This window comes from Dermochelys coriacea, chromosome 3, assembly GCF_009764565.3.
Source record: "Dermochelys coriacea isolate rDerCor1 chromosome 3, rDerCor1.pri.v4, whole genome shotgun sequence".
NCBI classification, from domain to species: Eukaryota; Metazoa; Chordata; order Testudines; family Dermochelyidae; genus Dermochelys; species Dermochelys coriacea.
In genome coordinates, this window is record NC_050070.1 from 41,902,678 (window position 1) to 41,917,169 (window position 14,492).

A 14,492-nucleotide genomic window follows, 5' to 3' on the forward strand; every position below is an offset into this window, starting at 1 on the left:
ATGCAGTGGCTATTGAACTTGATTTGCACCCATGCACTAGGAGTTCAAGCCCAGCCTTCAGAAGAAATCTGAGAATGATTATAGAGCATGTTGCTACTATCTGCCTCTGGCAAGGGAGAAGGGGGTATATTTCTGGGAAATATGCCAAATAATACAGCTACTTTAGATGGATCTCTTCTTGTTTTCTAGGGGGCCCTCTTCGTGACCCCCATGTGAGTAGGGACCTGGGAGCCAAGGATGTCTGAGCTTCCTCTATGCCCCTTCTTCCATTTGAGCCTGGATCTGGGAGATCTGCTCTTCCTGCCTCTCCCCATGTGAGCTGACATATAGAGATCCCTCTCCCACTAGGGGCATCTGAGCCCTTCTCTCTGCCCCCCATGTAAGATCTAGGACCTGGGGGCATTTCTCTTCTGGGGGAATCTGACCCCTTCTCTTTGCCCCCGTCCCTGCATGTAAGCAGGGATTTGGGGGGCCCTGTCTCTCTGGCTGGGGAACTTATAACAAGCATGCTTGGAGCATATGCGAAGAACACAGTGCTGAACTTGGGAGAAGGGGCTAAGAAGGGGCATAGCTGGTGCATGGCTCAGGCTCAGAAGCACTGACACTGGAGAGGGAGATGAGAAGACCACTGAAATGACTGGGGCAGTTCACATATCTCAGAGCTATTATTTTAGGCTGTATTCATCTCTGTGGGGTGTTCTCGTTGAGTTGAGAACATCTCATTGAGATGAATGGACTCCTTCACACTGCAGGTACGCAGCCATGCACACTTTAATGGTTTAAAGGCCCAGAAATTTTTGAAATTCCTCTTCCTGTTTTCTCAGCTTGGACAGTTCACACAGCATCTTCCCAGCTGACCATGCTGGCTTTCCGCAACAGATGTGCTCCATATGGAGTACACCGGAGCTGTTGATCTGCTGGGTCTGTGGGGAGAAGAGCAATGCAGTCACAACTTCGCTCAAGCTGTAGGAACTTTGATATCTATGAGCAGATTGCACGTGGCATGCAGGAGAGGGGACACAAAAGGGACACACAGCAGTGCCATGCTAAGATCAAGGAGCTGAGGCAGGTGTCCCAAAAGGCAAGGGAGGCCAATTGTGGGTCTGGTGCATCACCAAAAGACATGCTGCTTCTACAAGGAGCTGCAAGCCATCTGTGATGGTGACCCACTGTCACCTCCAAGAACCTTGCAGATACTACAAAAGGGGACTCAGAGCAGCAGCCAGCTGACTCAGCCTCGAGAACAAAGTGGTGGATGAGGAAATGGGGTTGGAGGAGGATGTTGGAGGGCTGTCCGGTGGCAAGCCAGCACCTCTTTTTGACTCTGGAGGGGTCTAATGAGTCAGTCCCAGCACACAGGCTCTGGCACGTATGAAGCAGGAGAGGCAAGCTCTGGTAAGCATGCATTTTGCTTTGGTACTGCACAGTGATAGGAGATTGAGGACCAAAGTGACACACAGGCAAGCAGCATACGGACCCAGTCTGAAGCTCCATGCATGCAGGAGATGTATCCTTTCATCTCATGAGTGAGATATCGGGTTTGATAACCCCAGCCAGTGGAAAAGGGTGCCGATATTCAGATTACTCTCCCTAGGCCTGTACTGTACTGTACAGTCATGTACTGACCTGACTCTCGTTGCAAACCACCCAGACCCTTTGTCCCTTCTTGTCCATTCCCCATTACAAATCCCCTCCCCCGCCTTCGCCAAACTCACCATATTTGGGACTCTCAACGAGCTAAAACTCAAACACAATGGCTATAGGCAGGAACATTTCCTCATTACATTTAAAGCTCAGGAAGCAAGCATTACAGGGGTCATTCAAGGCAGCAAGTAACTATTGCCTGGCTGAATGCATCACATAAAGACACATTGCTGGGGATCATTATCAAAATGCTCCTTCAAAGCCTCCATGATTCAAATAACTGCTGGCAGAGCCACTCTAATTGCCCTGGTATCTAGCTACTCAAAAACAGCAGCCAGCTGATCCACCTCTGAGCTCCAACAGTGGGGAAACGTTTCCTCCTTTGCTTCACAAATGTTATGCAGAGCATAGCAGGCTATGTCCATTGGAATATTTTCCTCATTGAGGCCCAACCTGCTAAAATGCAGCACCAGCAACCTTTTAATGTGCCAAAAGCACATTCAGCGGTCATTCAGCACCTGCTGAGCCTGTCGTTGAAGCACTCCTTGCTGCTGTCTAGGTTCCCAATGTAAGGCTCCATAAGTCACGGAAGCAAGGCATAGGTGGGGTCACCCAAGATCACTATGGGCATTTGCACATTCCCTCATTGGAATCTTCTGGTCTGGAAAGAAACTCTGAGCATGCAGCTTTCTATACAGATCAGTGTTCTTAAAGATATATGCATCATGAACTTTCCCTGACCACCCTGCATTGATGTCAGTGAAATGGCTATGGTGATCCACAAGTGCCTGAAATACCATAAAGAATTAACCCTTTATATTGATGTACTCTACTGCAAGATGGTCTGGGGCCAAAATTGGGATATGTATTTCATCTATTGCCCCATTGCAGTTAGGGAATCCCATTGCAAAGCCATTACTTATTTCCTGCACATTACCCAGAGTCACAGTTCTTCATAGCAGGAGGCAATTAAAGGTCCTGCATTCTTGCATCACCGCAACCCCCATGGTGGACTTTCCAACTCCAAACTGATTTGTGACCGACTGGTAGCTGTCTGGATTTGCCAGCTTCCACATAGCAATTGCCACTCACTTTTCCACTGTGAGGGGAGCTCTCATTCTAGGGGCAAATTCGCACACAGTTCCAAGAAGGTGGCTTTGTGCATTCAACACTTGTGCATCCACTGCTCATCATCCCAAACATGCATCATGATGTGATACGACCACTCAGTTCTTGTTTCCTGAGCCCAGTACCAATGGTCCACCATGTGAATGCCAGCATCAATCTTGAATTGTTTCTTTCCATTGCACACAGTGGGGCAGGCACCACAGATTCATTTGCTATTTCCCAGCTCATGAAATATTTTAGGACCAGCTGTGTTGTGTTCATAACACTCATCAACAGAATGGTCTGCAGTTCAAGATCCATTTTTTCAGGCAGAGATGGCAAGTACACAGTTTACCTGGGCAGTTCAAAAATAGCACAAAATGTATTTGGAAGCCAATGGAATGATGAGAAGGAAAGAACTGCATCATGGGATGGTGCGCATGCTCCCATGATGCACTATGATCCATTCTCAGATCTGCCAGAAAGTGGTGAGTTGCACTGTGGGACAGCTAGCCGTGATGCAATGCTGTCTCTGTTGATGCAAGATGATTCCTTGCTTCTCCCTCACTGCTTTGTTTGAACAGCTCTGGCAAGAACTGTGGAACTCTTATCCTTTGTCCTAATTTTATTTGCATAATTCCCCCTTTCTAGCTAGCGGGTTTACACTGTCCCAGCAGCAAAATGCACCAATCTATCACTTTGCCTCTAGATGAACTTTTCTTCCTTTTTTATATTATTATTAGCTTACTTTTTCTTCTTCTACAAGTAATGGGCTTATACATTCCTCATTGCCAATATATTATATTTGGACATAACAGAGAAGAGGATGGATACAAACACAGAAGGAGCTGATAGAAAGAGTGCTGTCTGCTATGGATACTTTATTGCTCTGCAGCAAAACTGAAACCAACATGAAAGTGAAGCTTTGTACTAGGGAGGGGGAATGATCAAACATTTAAAGGGCCAGGTCATCACACATGCTAAAGACAGATTGCAAGGGATTCATAGACTGAATAATTTATAAAGATCAGCAAAATAATTTAAAAAATCAGCCTGTTTGCAAACACCTAACATTTATAAAAAAAACTGTGAAATTCATCACATTTGAGAGAGAGATGAAATAGAGTGATAGTCTTCATGAAAAGAAAAGGAGTACTTGTGGCACCTTAGAGACTAACAAATTTATTAGAGCATAAGCTTTCGTGAGCTACAGCTCACTTCATCGGATGCATTTGGTGGAAAAAACCAGAGGAGAGATTTATATACACACACACAGAGAACATGAAACAATGGGTTTATCATACACACTGTAAGGAGAGTGATCACTTAAGATAAGCTTCATGAAGTTCGTCTAGGTCCATTTGTATCTCTGAAACTGACAGGTTTTAACAAACATACTAGATTTTTATCTTTACATGCCACTGAGGAGACTAGGGCTCAAAGCTTCTGTCCCATCTGGCACAGCTTAAATTAATGTATTCTCTCTTATGCAAGAAAGGTACTGTAAAGTCTCAAGATTTTTTTAAACTGAAATGAAAATACATTATGTTCCATAATGCCCTAGTTGGGGATTTGCTCAGATTGCTCTGTTCTAATTCTTAATCAAGTAACCTGAAGAAACTTGAAGGAAATCTGAGCTGAGTTAATTAATTTTGGAAGTAGTTACTCAAAATACATAAGAGCACACACTGACAGTTAATTATCTAAAAGTGAATCCCCATTTGTTATCAAATTTGAAATATAGAGAGTGAAACACTGGGGAGTGTACAGCAACAAAATGTATTATGCCCTCCCCCCAAAATACATCCTACTTCTCAACTAAGGGAATTCTTAGCTTTCTTAACATTTTGATGAATGGAATACATGATTAACTTGTAAGTTGGTCAATATTTCTATCCCACCGAAGCCATTTCATATTTCCTCTTTATTCAAGATGTTAGATGAATTCAGAGCTAGCCTGGAACATTATTTGAATTATGGACCTGGTAAACTATAACCTAAGCAATGGAAGCATTTTAGGCACAGAAATTCCCATGACACTTGGTGTCAGGTATGAAAACATTGCGACATGCAGGAGTGCTGCTAAGGCACATATTTACTTCCTGTCCTGGTCACTTGATATACGTTTTGTTGCAATGTATTATGATACCGGTAACATGGCAGGCGTTAATATCCAATGTGAATCTAGTGGCTATTCTTATATCTTCCTCTTTTTTCCTGCTTTGGGAAATTAAATGCATATTTCAATTTTAAAAAGTTAAAAACCAAGTACAAGCTCATGAAGCTAGTTAAGAAAATGCAAATAGAGGTGTCTAGTATAGAGGTCAGGATAGATGAAACCCTGGACAGATAAGATTATTTTGCATTTTATACACCTCTCTAAATAATCATCCATGAACCTTGATGGCTTTCTGATCACAATCACATTTTGTCATCAAAAACATATTTGTGCATTCTCCAATGGCATATTCAACCACTAAGACGTATCAACCACTTGGAGCCTGTGTTTGCTGCTCCTTGCATGCTAGTTGCTAGTTTTTCACTGACAGTGACTGAGTGTGTGTGGTGGAGTATTACTTCTGTCAAGACAGAAGCACATTCAGTAGCATTCTGGATGTCCTCAAGAAGCAGAGCACGTATCCTCTTTAGATGTCTTCTGTAGGAATGACCTTAATGGGTGCTTATGATGTAGGATTTGGTGCCAATGGAATAGTTATAATCTTTAGCAGCTTGTTATCCACTCTTTATTTGGGATCCAAGATTGTCTCCTGTTTTGAATAAGGGCACCTCTCTGGTATCCTTGTAATAATATTTGTTTCTATTATTGAAATGTTTGGATTAATTTGTGCAGCGATTTCTGGTCCTTTTCATTCTCCCACTGGAATATACAGTAGATTTCCAGTGCTTCTGGGCCAGCCACATGTATGAGAGATTTTAGGCCCAATTCCATAGGAGGTCTTAGGTGCCTAACTCCCTCTTTAGGCACTTAAATTTAAAATCCCTCAGAGCCTAAATTTTCCACTGTGAAAGTCCCCTAGGAACCTTTGTTTCTGCAGCTGGGCATGTGCACAATGCCTCAGTGTACGTGCCCTACCACTTATCACTTACCTAAACCCCAGCAGGATCCTTAAACCAGGTGAAGATAGGCATTCTCCCATCTATCTTGCCTACAGGGCCCAATGTGGTAGGCACTCTCAGAGCATGCCTACCTGCACACAAAATGACTGGGGGTTATAAGGGAGGCTGCCACCTTCTCCTATCTGTAGAAGAGGACACTCATGGATCAGTTTTGCATAGCAGTCTCTGATCCCCTAGTACCTCTGTCGACAGATACTCTGGCTGTGCAGTGCTCTGGCTTTTCTTGTGACTAAGCCCGCTGGCCAGGTCACAGTTTAGTTTCCACACCTTCACAGCCTTGTGGATACTCCACTCCCAAGTACACATAAAACATTACCCAGTGTTCCAGCCTCTTCAGCCCCTCTTTCTGGGTGTTACCAAGATTCATGGGTCCTCACCTAGGATCTTCAGCATAGAACACCCAAAGAAATCTCAACACACATACTTCTGGCCCACTCAACTCCCAGGACATGCCATAGTAAGAACCCCTCATCTCCCACTGTCTTGGCACTCCCTCAGTCTCAGCTTCATCTTGGACTCCTCTTTTGGGCTTGCTGCAGTGAGAATCACCATCTCCTCTACCCTATTCCTTTAATTGTCCATACCCAGGGTTTTCCTTGCTTTATGGCCTTCACTGACATCCTCAGCTTCCCAGGCTTCCTTTAAAGGTACCACACCCTGTTTCTTCAAGGCTTCTTGCTGGGGTTCAGCTTAATGTCTGCAAAGTTCTTTCTTATACAGACTCCCTCCTGACTCAGGCACCTCTAGTTATAGCTCCAAACTTCAGGCCTCACAGAGTCTTCTCTCAGCCTTTAGCCCAAAAGAGGAAACTTCCAACTACATCTCACATGGGTCTGCCTTCCTGGTCTTCTGCCTACTGTCCTATGCTTCTTCCTTTAAGATGACCCAGCTCCTCCACAACTGGATTTGATCATCAGTTATGCTTAACACCCCTCCAGGTGCCAGCCAGTGGCCTAACTGGGCTCAGGCTCCTGTTAAACCCTGATTTACCAGTATGGGATTTATATACCCCATCACATAACTTTTAGCTCAGTGGGAATTCACCGAGGATGTGGGAGACCCCACTTCAGTTACCCTCTCTGCCTGATGAGGGCCCTTACCACTGGACTCTTGGATACTCTGATGTGGGTATCTCTCAATCTCTTCCATTGAAGCTCTTCCACTTAAATATGCATTGGGCCCGAGAGAGAGAAAAAGTAAGACTGATGATACACTCCCCAACTAGCATGCAAGCTTTTGTGGATCCCATTTTTAGGCATGTATCTCTCCCCATTTATTATATAGGGAGCATGGGCACACAGCTCAGGGTTTGTGGATCCCATTGGATGGGTTGATACCTACAAGTTAGGTGTTGCAACCCCCTCTATCCCTCTGTGGATTTGGCTTTTAGCCTCTCTGCAATATCACTTGCTTCCAAGAAATTGTGGAAACCATCTTCTCTAGTTCTCTGTCAAGTTCCTTTCCAGATTTCAGTTTCTTCATTTGTGTCAAAGATTCAATTTCCTTCTGACTTAGTGTAATAATGATGTGACACTCACAAGTGCAGGTAATGGACTAATCTTTATTTCTTGGCCTCTGGCACCTGACTTGTTTAACCTTTTGTTCATTTTTATTTTGTTAATTTTGATTCAGGAAAGGATATCTTGCAGGTACTCTAGCTTGCACATATATTTGTTTGATTTCTTGGATTTTTAGGTGTTCCTTAAGAGCATCCAGTAACTTTAAGGACAAATTCAAATTTATCTAGTTAAAGCCAAGATCCCATGTAAGCTTTGTTGCAATGTCCTTTTGGGAGGTCTAGGCAATAATCCTGGCATGACATTGCAATTATGACATTGTTTCAGTGGTGCTTCTATAATGTAGAGCCCTATTGCTTCCTTGCTATTAGTACTTGCTGTCACTGAAGCCAATAATAAAACTTGCTTTGACTTCAATGGGAGTAGGACTAAGCAATGGTTCTAAACTCCTAGTTTAGCCACAGGTCACAGGTTTCAGAGTAGCAACCGTGTTAGTCTGTATTCGCAAAAAGAAAAGGAGTACTTGTGGTACCTTAGAGACTAACAAATTTATTTGAGCATAAGCTTTCGTGAGCTACAGCTCACAGTGAGGGATGACCTGTTAATTAAATTAAATCCTAAAGATTCCAGATTCTCGTGGAGTCCTTAATCTGCAATGTTTCCATACACAGAACTCCTATTGATTTAAGTGAGCTCTCTATATATAGAAAAACTGCAGTCAGGGTAAACTTTCTCCTATAGCACAAGTTGATTTAGTTACATCATAAGTAAAATGTCCCCAATTTTTATCAACTATGCCTCTGTAAAAATCCAATCAAATATTATGGACCTGATTCTTCCTTTACCAAAAATGCATTTATGTCACTATTAGTCTACTGACTTCAGTGGAATTACTCTCAATTAGTGCTGGGGTATCCAAGACGAGAATTCAGATCAATGTTGTCAAAAGCAGATTCAGGGTAAGTATATTAGTGGGTTTAGGGTATTTACTTTGATCAAAACCCTGCCAACCTGATACAGGGATCACGCTGCTAAATATTTTTGTAGTTCTTTCATGGTCAGTTTGCACAGCTTAGTGCTGTATGGAGGCAGAGTCACAGTACTATTAAAATGCAGTACAAAGGGCTGACTTAAATCAGTGAAATGTGTGGGAACAGCATAATTTCAGCTGAAATAAAACAACTGAGTGAAATGGTTCCAACAGAGTCAATCAACAGAGTCAATATAAACTTTGAATGTTAGAAAAATATGAAAATGTGGAAATATCAGTGAAGAAATACCCTCTTTTGATGGTTTTCAGAATCACCAAAAATACGTCTCTTCTTTAGAAGGGGTGTCAGTTATCTCTGCTTTTACAGCTATACAATTTGACAAAAATAACCCTTTGGATATTTATTAAGTGATGTGGTTGTATCTGTGTGACACATGGTGTCAAGGCTGAATCCTCACTCTGGCACTTCAAGTGCAGAAGGTGGGGGCCCACAAGGATTTTAAAAATTAAAACTTGCTGCTCCAGGCTTGTATTACACTCCCAAGGTTACAGCTTTTCTCTGACCTTGGCTTGGTAAATGCTGCCTCCACCCAAATGCAAAAAAAAACAAAACCCTTGAACTCAGGAAGGAGCACTTGGGAATTTCTCCTTGTGGGGTACCCTCAAGCTCTTTCACCCATCTCCGGGGAAGAGCTGAGAAAGAAAACAAAGGAAATTAGCTGTTACTACCAGTTAATTAAACAACATATGCACAAACCTCGTAGGACACCAAAAATCTAATCCTGTTCTTCAAAAGGGTAAATCTTATTAAAAACAAAAAGGAAGAAAATACATCTGGAACTTAGGGCTTTTGCTAGATTTTAAAAGGGCAATTCCAAAAATTAAGCATCCAAAATAGCTTTCTTGGGGGTTCAGCTTAAAGGTTACAAGCAAACAAAAGCATCTGGGGTTAGCACAGAGGAGATCCACAAGCCAAAATAAAGAAATAAACCTAATCACGTCTATTTAAACATTCCCTGTCCCAATGATTCTTTCTAGGTATGGAAGATAATTTTTCATACCTGGTTCAAACCTTACACAGCATTCCTGCTTATAGCATTGCTGCTATGTGTCTCTGCAGCCCAGAGAGAACAACAGACAAAGGGTAAGTTTCTTTCCCAATTATAAAAATGTCTAGCTTCCCATTGGCTCTTTTGGTCAGGTGCCCACTTCCTTTTCTTTACCTGGAGGACTTTTTAACCCTTTACAGGTAATGCAAGAACAACTACCAAGAGGGATTTTACAGCTAACTGAAGGCTGGGTGTCCATAAAAAGGAGCTCCCCCCCACACACTTCATTTATCACACACTGCTAGAAAGGATTAAATGTCCTGTAAAGTAAATAACCCTCAAAAGACACCTGGAGAGATAATGTTTGTGGTTTTGTGTATTTACATATGTATGAGTAGGGTTGACAATGTAATCAACTGTCCCTGACTATGCTGTATTCTGATAATTCAGAGATCAAAAGAACATTCTAGCATTTAAATGAATTGTAAACATGGGATTTCTTAGTATTCATCTCTGTTTGAAATCTATTGTGAATGGTGGAGGAACAAACAAATGGCCTTATATTAATTTATATAGCTAAGAACCGGTGATGGACCTCCTTCAAAGTCATCCTAATTACCTTTTGTTCCCTGAGGAATTCCAACTTGTCAAAGAGGACATGAAATTGTATAAAAGATCCTTGGGCCCTAATTCTGTCATCTCAGATATGCTTAGGCTTCGTCAGGGGAAGTTTGAATCGCAAGACTGCGGTCCCTGTTATGCTGGCATGCCCTGAATATGAGATTTGGACATTAGACTATAACCTATGGAATATCTCTGAAAGAACTCTTTGCAGCTACAAAGCGCACCATCTCTGCTATCAATCTGAAACTCAATGAACTGAACTCATGTCTGTATGTATATTGATCTTTTAACCATACTCTCTCTCTCTCTCTTTTTTTTTTAAATAAATTTTAGTTTAGTTAATAAGAATTGGCTGTAGCATGTATTTGGCTAAGATCTGAAACATTCAGTAATCTGGGAGGTAACATGTCTGATTCTTTGGGATTGGAAGAACCTTTTCTTTTATATGATGAAATAAGATTTACAGACATTTTCATCATATTTGATGTGGGTACCTGGATGGAGGCCTGAGGCTGGATCACTTTAAGGGAACTGTGTTGTTTGGCCTTCTGAGTAACCAGTAAGGTAATAAAGAAGTTGCCTTGGTAAATCTAAATATTGGAATATCCATCACCTTTATGGGGATTGTCTGCCCATTCTTTCCAGTTCACCCTAATTGAGTGACCACAACTGGCCCCACAGGACCCCGGTTACAATCCGATAAAACCTTCCTGATTGTAACATGATTTGAGATGTCAGCATAGTACAATCTGACACCCTATAACTTAATAGGGCATAATTTGATTTGACAAAAGGATGTTGGAGGATATAATTGTTGATCAAATGCTTTTCACTATACAGAATTTGAGAACACAAAATGTCTTGATACACAAACTATCCAAACAGCTGTCAGATTGTCCAGTACCACTCTAAAGTTTTCTAGAAAGTCCTCTCATGGGTAACGAGCTAGTTACCTTTACTAAAGCTCTGTCATAAATACTGATGTTAACTTGTGAGAATCAGAAAATTAGTTATCAGATTGGATAAATTTGCCAAACATGATTGCCATGCATCAGAGAAAAATAGCATTTTTACACCACAAGAACTCCTGCAGATGAACTGCAGCAACTTCTACCCATAAGAATGCAAAACGACATGTCGGTTTGGACTGGCCAAACTTAGGATTCAGAAATAGCCATAAGACATCTGTATTCAGAGTGCTGCAGCTAAAACTGCAGCACCATGCTGATGAGCACCAAGAAGACTAAACACATGTTCTGGTTACTAAGATAGTTTTCAGCTCCACTCTCAAATTCCTTTTGTCTGACCTATATTGTGTAAGTATCTCTTATCCCTTGAAGCTGATACTATTATTGACAAACTACTATGTTTACAAACTCACAGAAAAATGAAAAATATCCATGGTAGCATTTTTTACTTTTAGAGGACTTGATATAAAACAAATGTAAGCGGGGGAATAGTCCCGCTATTGTGGGGAACTTTCCTGGCACTACCCCGGTGAAGTGGGCTAGCGAAAGGATCCGAGTCCTTGCTCCCACTTCCTTTACCCAGTGGCCTCCCTGCCCTTGAGGACTCCCCTTCCACTCTCCTGTCTGGCAGAGTCCTCGTAACCCAACAAGGCTGGGCCCAGGATTCCTGGGGAGCTCAAACCCCCAACCCTGCTGTGGTCACCTAGGACAGGGGCTAGGGTGTCCCCACTCCGGGGTACTCTCTCTGCACTGGGCACTCCTCTGATCCACTGACCATTACATACAAGTTAAAGCAAATGCAAGTTATTTAATCAACAATTAATTTTAAAAAGAATAAGGAAAAATTGGAAAGGTTAAAGTAAACACATCAACCCGCTCTGTGGCAGGGAACATCACAAACAGTGTCTCTGGAATGTCCGGGCAGTTCACAGTCTGTTTCTCGTAAACCCCAGGCCTTCTTCTCAGGCCCTAGCTGTGCTGCAGGGATGCTGTGGGTTGGACACTCACTCTGGTGGTGGCCACAAGCTCTCGGACTCTAAGTGGTAGAACCCTTCTTCCCAGTGTCGCCCCTGCCCTGTCGGGGTTACGATCCAAGCCTGGCCTGCAGAGCCTCTTGGCTGAGGCGTCTCCCTGTGCTGGGCCTGCTGCCCAGGGTCCCCCTCAGTCTCCCCAGCTGCTCATTGCACCCAGCTCCAGACTGCTCCAGCCCCAGCTCCACCACTCTGTCTCTGCACTGCTGCTGCTACTGCTCTGCCTCCAGCTTCCTGGGCTGCTTCTTTGGCCCCTCTGGTTCTGGTTGCTGCAGCTCTGCTCCCAGGACAGGTCTGCTCTGCAGGCTGCTTCTGTGACTCTGCTCCCAGCACTGACCTGCTTCCTGGGCTGCTTTTCTGGCCCCTCTGGCTCTGGTTGCTGCGGCTCTGCTCACAGGGCAAGTCTGCTCTCTTTGGGCTGATTTTCTGGTCCCTCTGGATCTGGCACAGCTCTGCTCCCCAGCTTAGCTTGGGCGCCTGCTTTCTTCTTAGCTCAGCCGCACTCTGTCTGACCCAGGCAAATCCAGCTCACACAGAGGACGGGGCCTCCTGACTCCATGATTAACCTGCCCACCCTGTCATTCAGGCTGACCTGGAGCGTTGCCCTCTCCCCATTTTTCCTGGGACTATTAGTCTCAGGGTCCTGATTCCCCATCGACCCTTCCCCCTTTTTAGTACTGGGAGCTAGCAACTAAAGCACCCCTACTGAATGTTAATAAGCAGGCAACAGTCCCCTTACACAAATACAGTCTTCTGAAATTAAGCTTGTGTTAGTTAACATAACTAAGCAAATTGGGGTAAATTCTGCCTTCACTTACATCCACTGATCTTAGATTTAAACAGCCGCAACCAGCCTATTCATTATTTTTTGAGAAGTAACTATTTGTACAGAAAATTAAAGGGCCTACTAGATTGCAAAGTATAGTCTTATTTAAATAATATAGTAATTAAAGTAAAAGTGTCTTGTACCAAATTCATATTTAGTGAAAGTCCAGTTCAGGAGGTGAATTTGTTCCAGTGATAACTGTATAGTAGACAGTTAAGGTTAAGAAAGTTTCAGAGGGGTAGCTGCGTTAGTCTGTATCCACAAAAACAATGAGGAGTCCGGTGGCACCTTAAAGACTAACAGATTTATTTGAGCATGAGCTTTCGTGGGTAAAAAATTGCATCTGAAGAAGTGGGTTTTTTACCCACGAAAGCTTATGCCCAAATAAATCTCTTCATCTTTACGGTGCCACCGGACTCCTTGTTGTTTTAAGAAAAACATTTTACTAATTATACCCCTTTCAATCGTCAATAACGTCTTCAAAAAAACTGTTTCCTTTTGGACTGAAATTTGGCAGGCTTAAACTCAAACCAAAGGTATTTTTAAAAAAAATCTGTTCAGTGGTTTTTGAGGTACATGAGGAGAGTTTGAAGAAACAAACAAAACCCTGAACTTAAAAATTGTCCCAACTTTATTTGCACTTAAATATTTCCAACTAGATGGATTAAAAGTGCAAAGAACTGAACTTTCTCACAGTTTGTGTATGTGGACGGTGGCAATGGATTTTTATTATTACAAATATATAATATTCTGTGGGGGTGGTGGAATAATAACTTATCCGTTAGGGTGCTAGCCTGGGAGGAGACCTGGGTTCAATTTCCTTCTCTGCCACAGACTTCATGCATGAGCTTGGGCAAGTCACTGAGGCTCAGATTTTTAAAGATATTTAGTGGCCTAAAGATGGGCACCTGGTGGGATTTTCAAAAGTGTCTAACTCCCATGGGATAATGGGTATAATAGTGTTTCCTTGATTAATGGGTATTGCGTTAAGTTTATGTATCATAGTTGTTAGGATATAGATATTCAGGCCTGTCTGTAAAGGCCTATACTCTAAGAATTTAGGTGTATTCTTATCACTTAGCTAGTTATAGAGGTATAAAAGAAAGAATCAAAAATCACTGTCTGCTGGTGTAAGGGCCTTCTCTTACTGTGACAGTCTGAGGCCCTGTTCTTAGGCTAAGATCTCTGGCTAAGAAGCAGAGGCAGCAATAAGCTGGGAAGTGTATGGTCACATCCTCACATTCCAAACTAGTCACATTGAAATAAGGCAATCTGGTGCAGTTAGAAAGGTGATCTGATCTATCACCTCCAGAGAAAGGGAAGAGCCTAGAGGATGTAAATGGAAGTTTAGTTTGATAGTTTTCTGTTCGGTAAGAACTCACTTATCAATAGACACAGCTGGGAAACCCTTATGTCTTTATAGATGTAGTTCTGAAATCCTCACTTCTGTATTGTTTTGTCATTATAGTTCCCACTTTGCTATTGTTTATTTGCATGGTTTCTGTCTGGTTCTGTGATTGTTTCTGTCTGCTGTATCATTAATTTTGTTGGGTGTAAACTAATTAAGGTGGTGGGATATAATTGGTTAAATAATCAT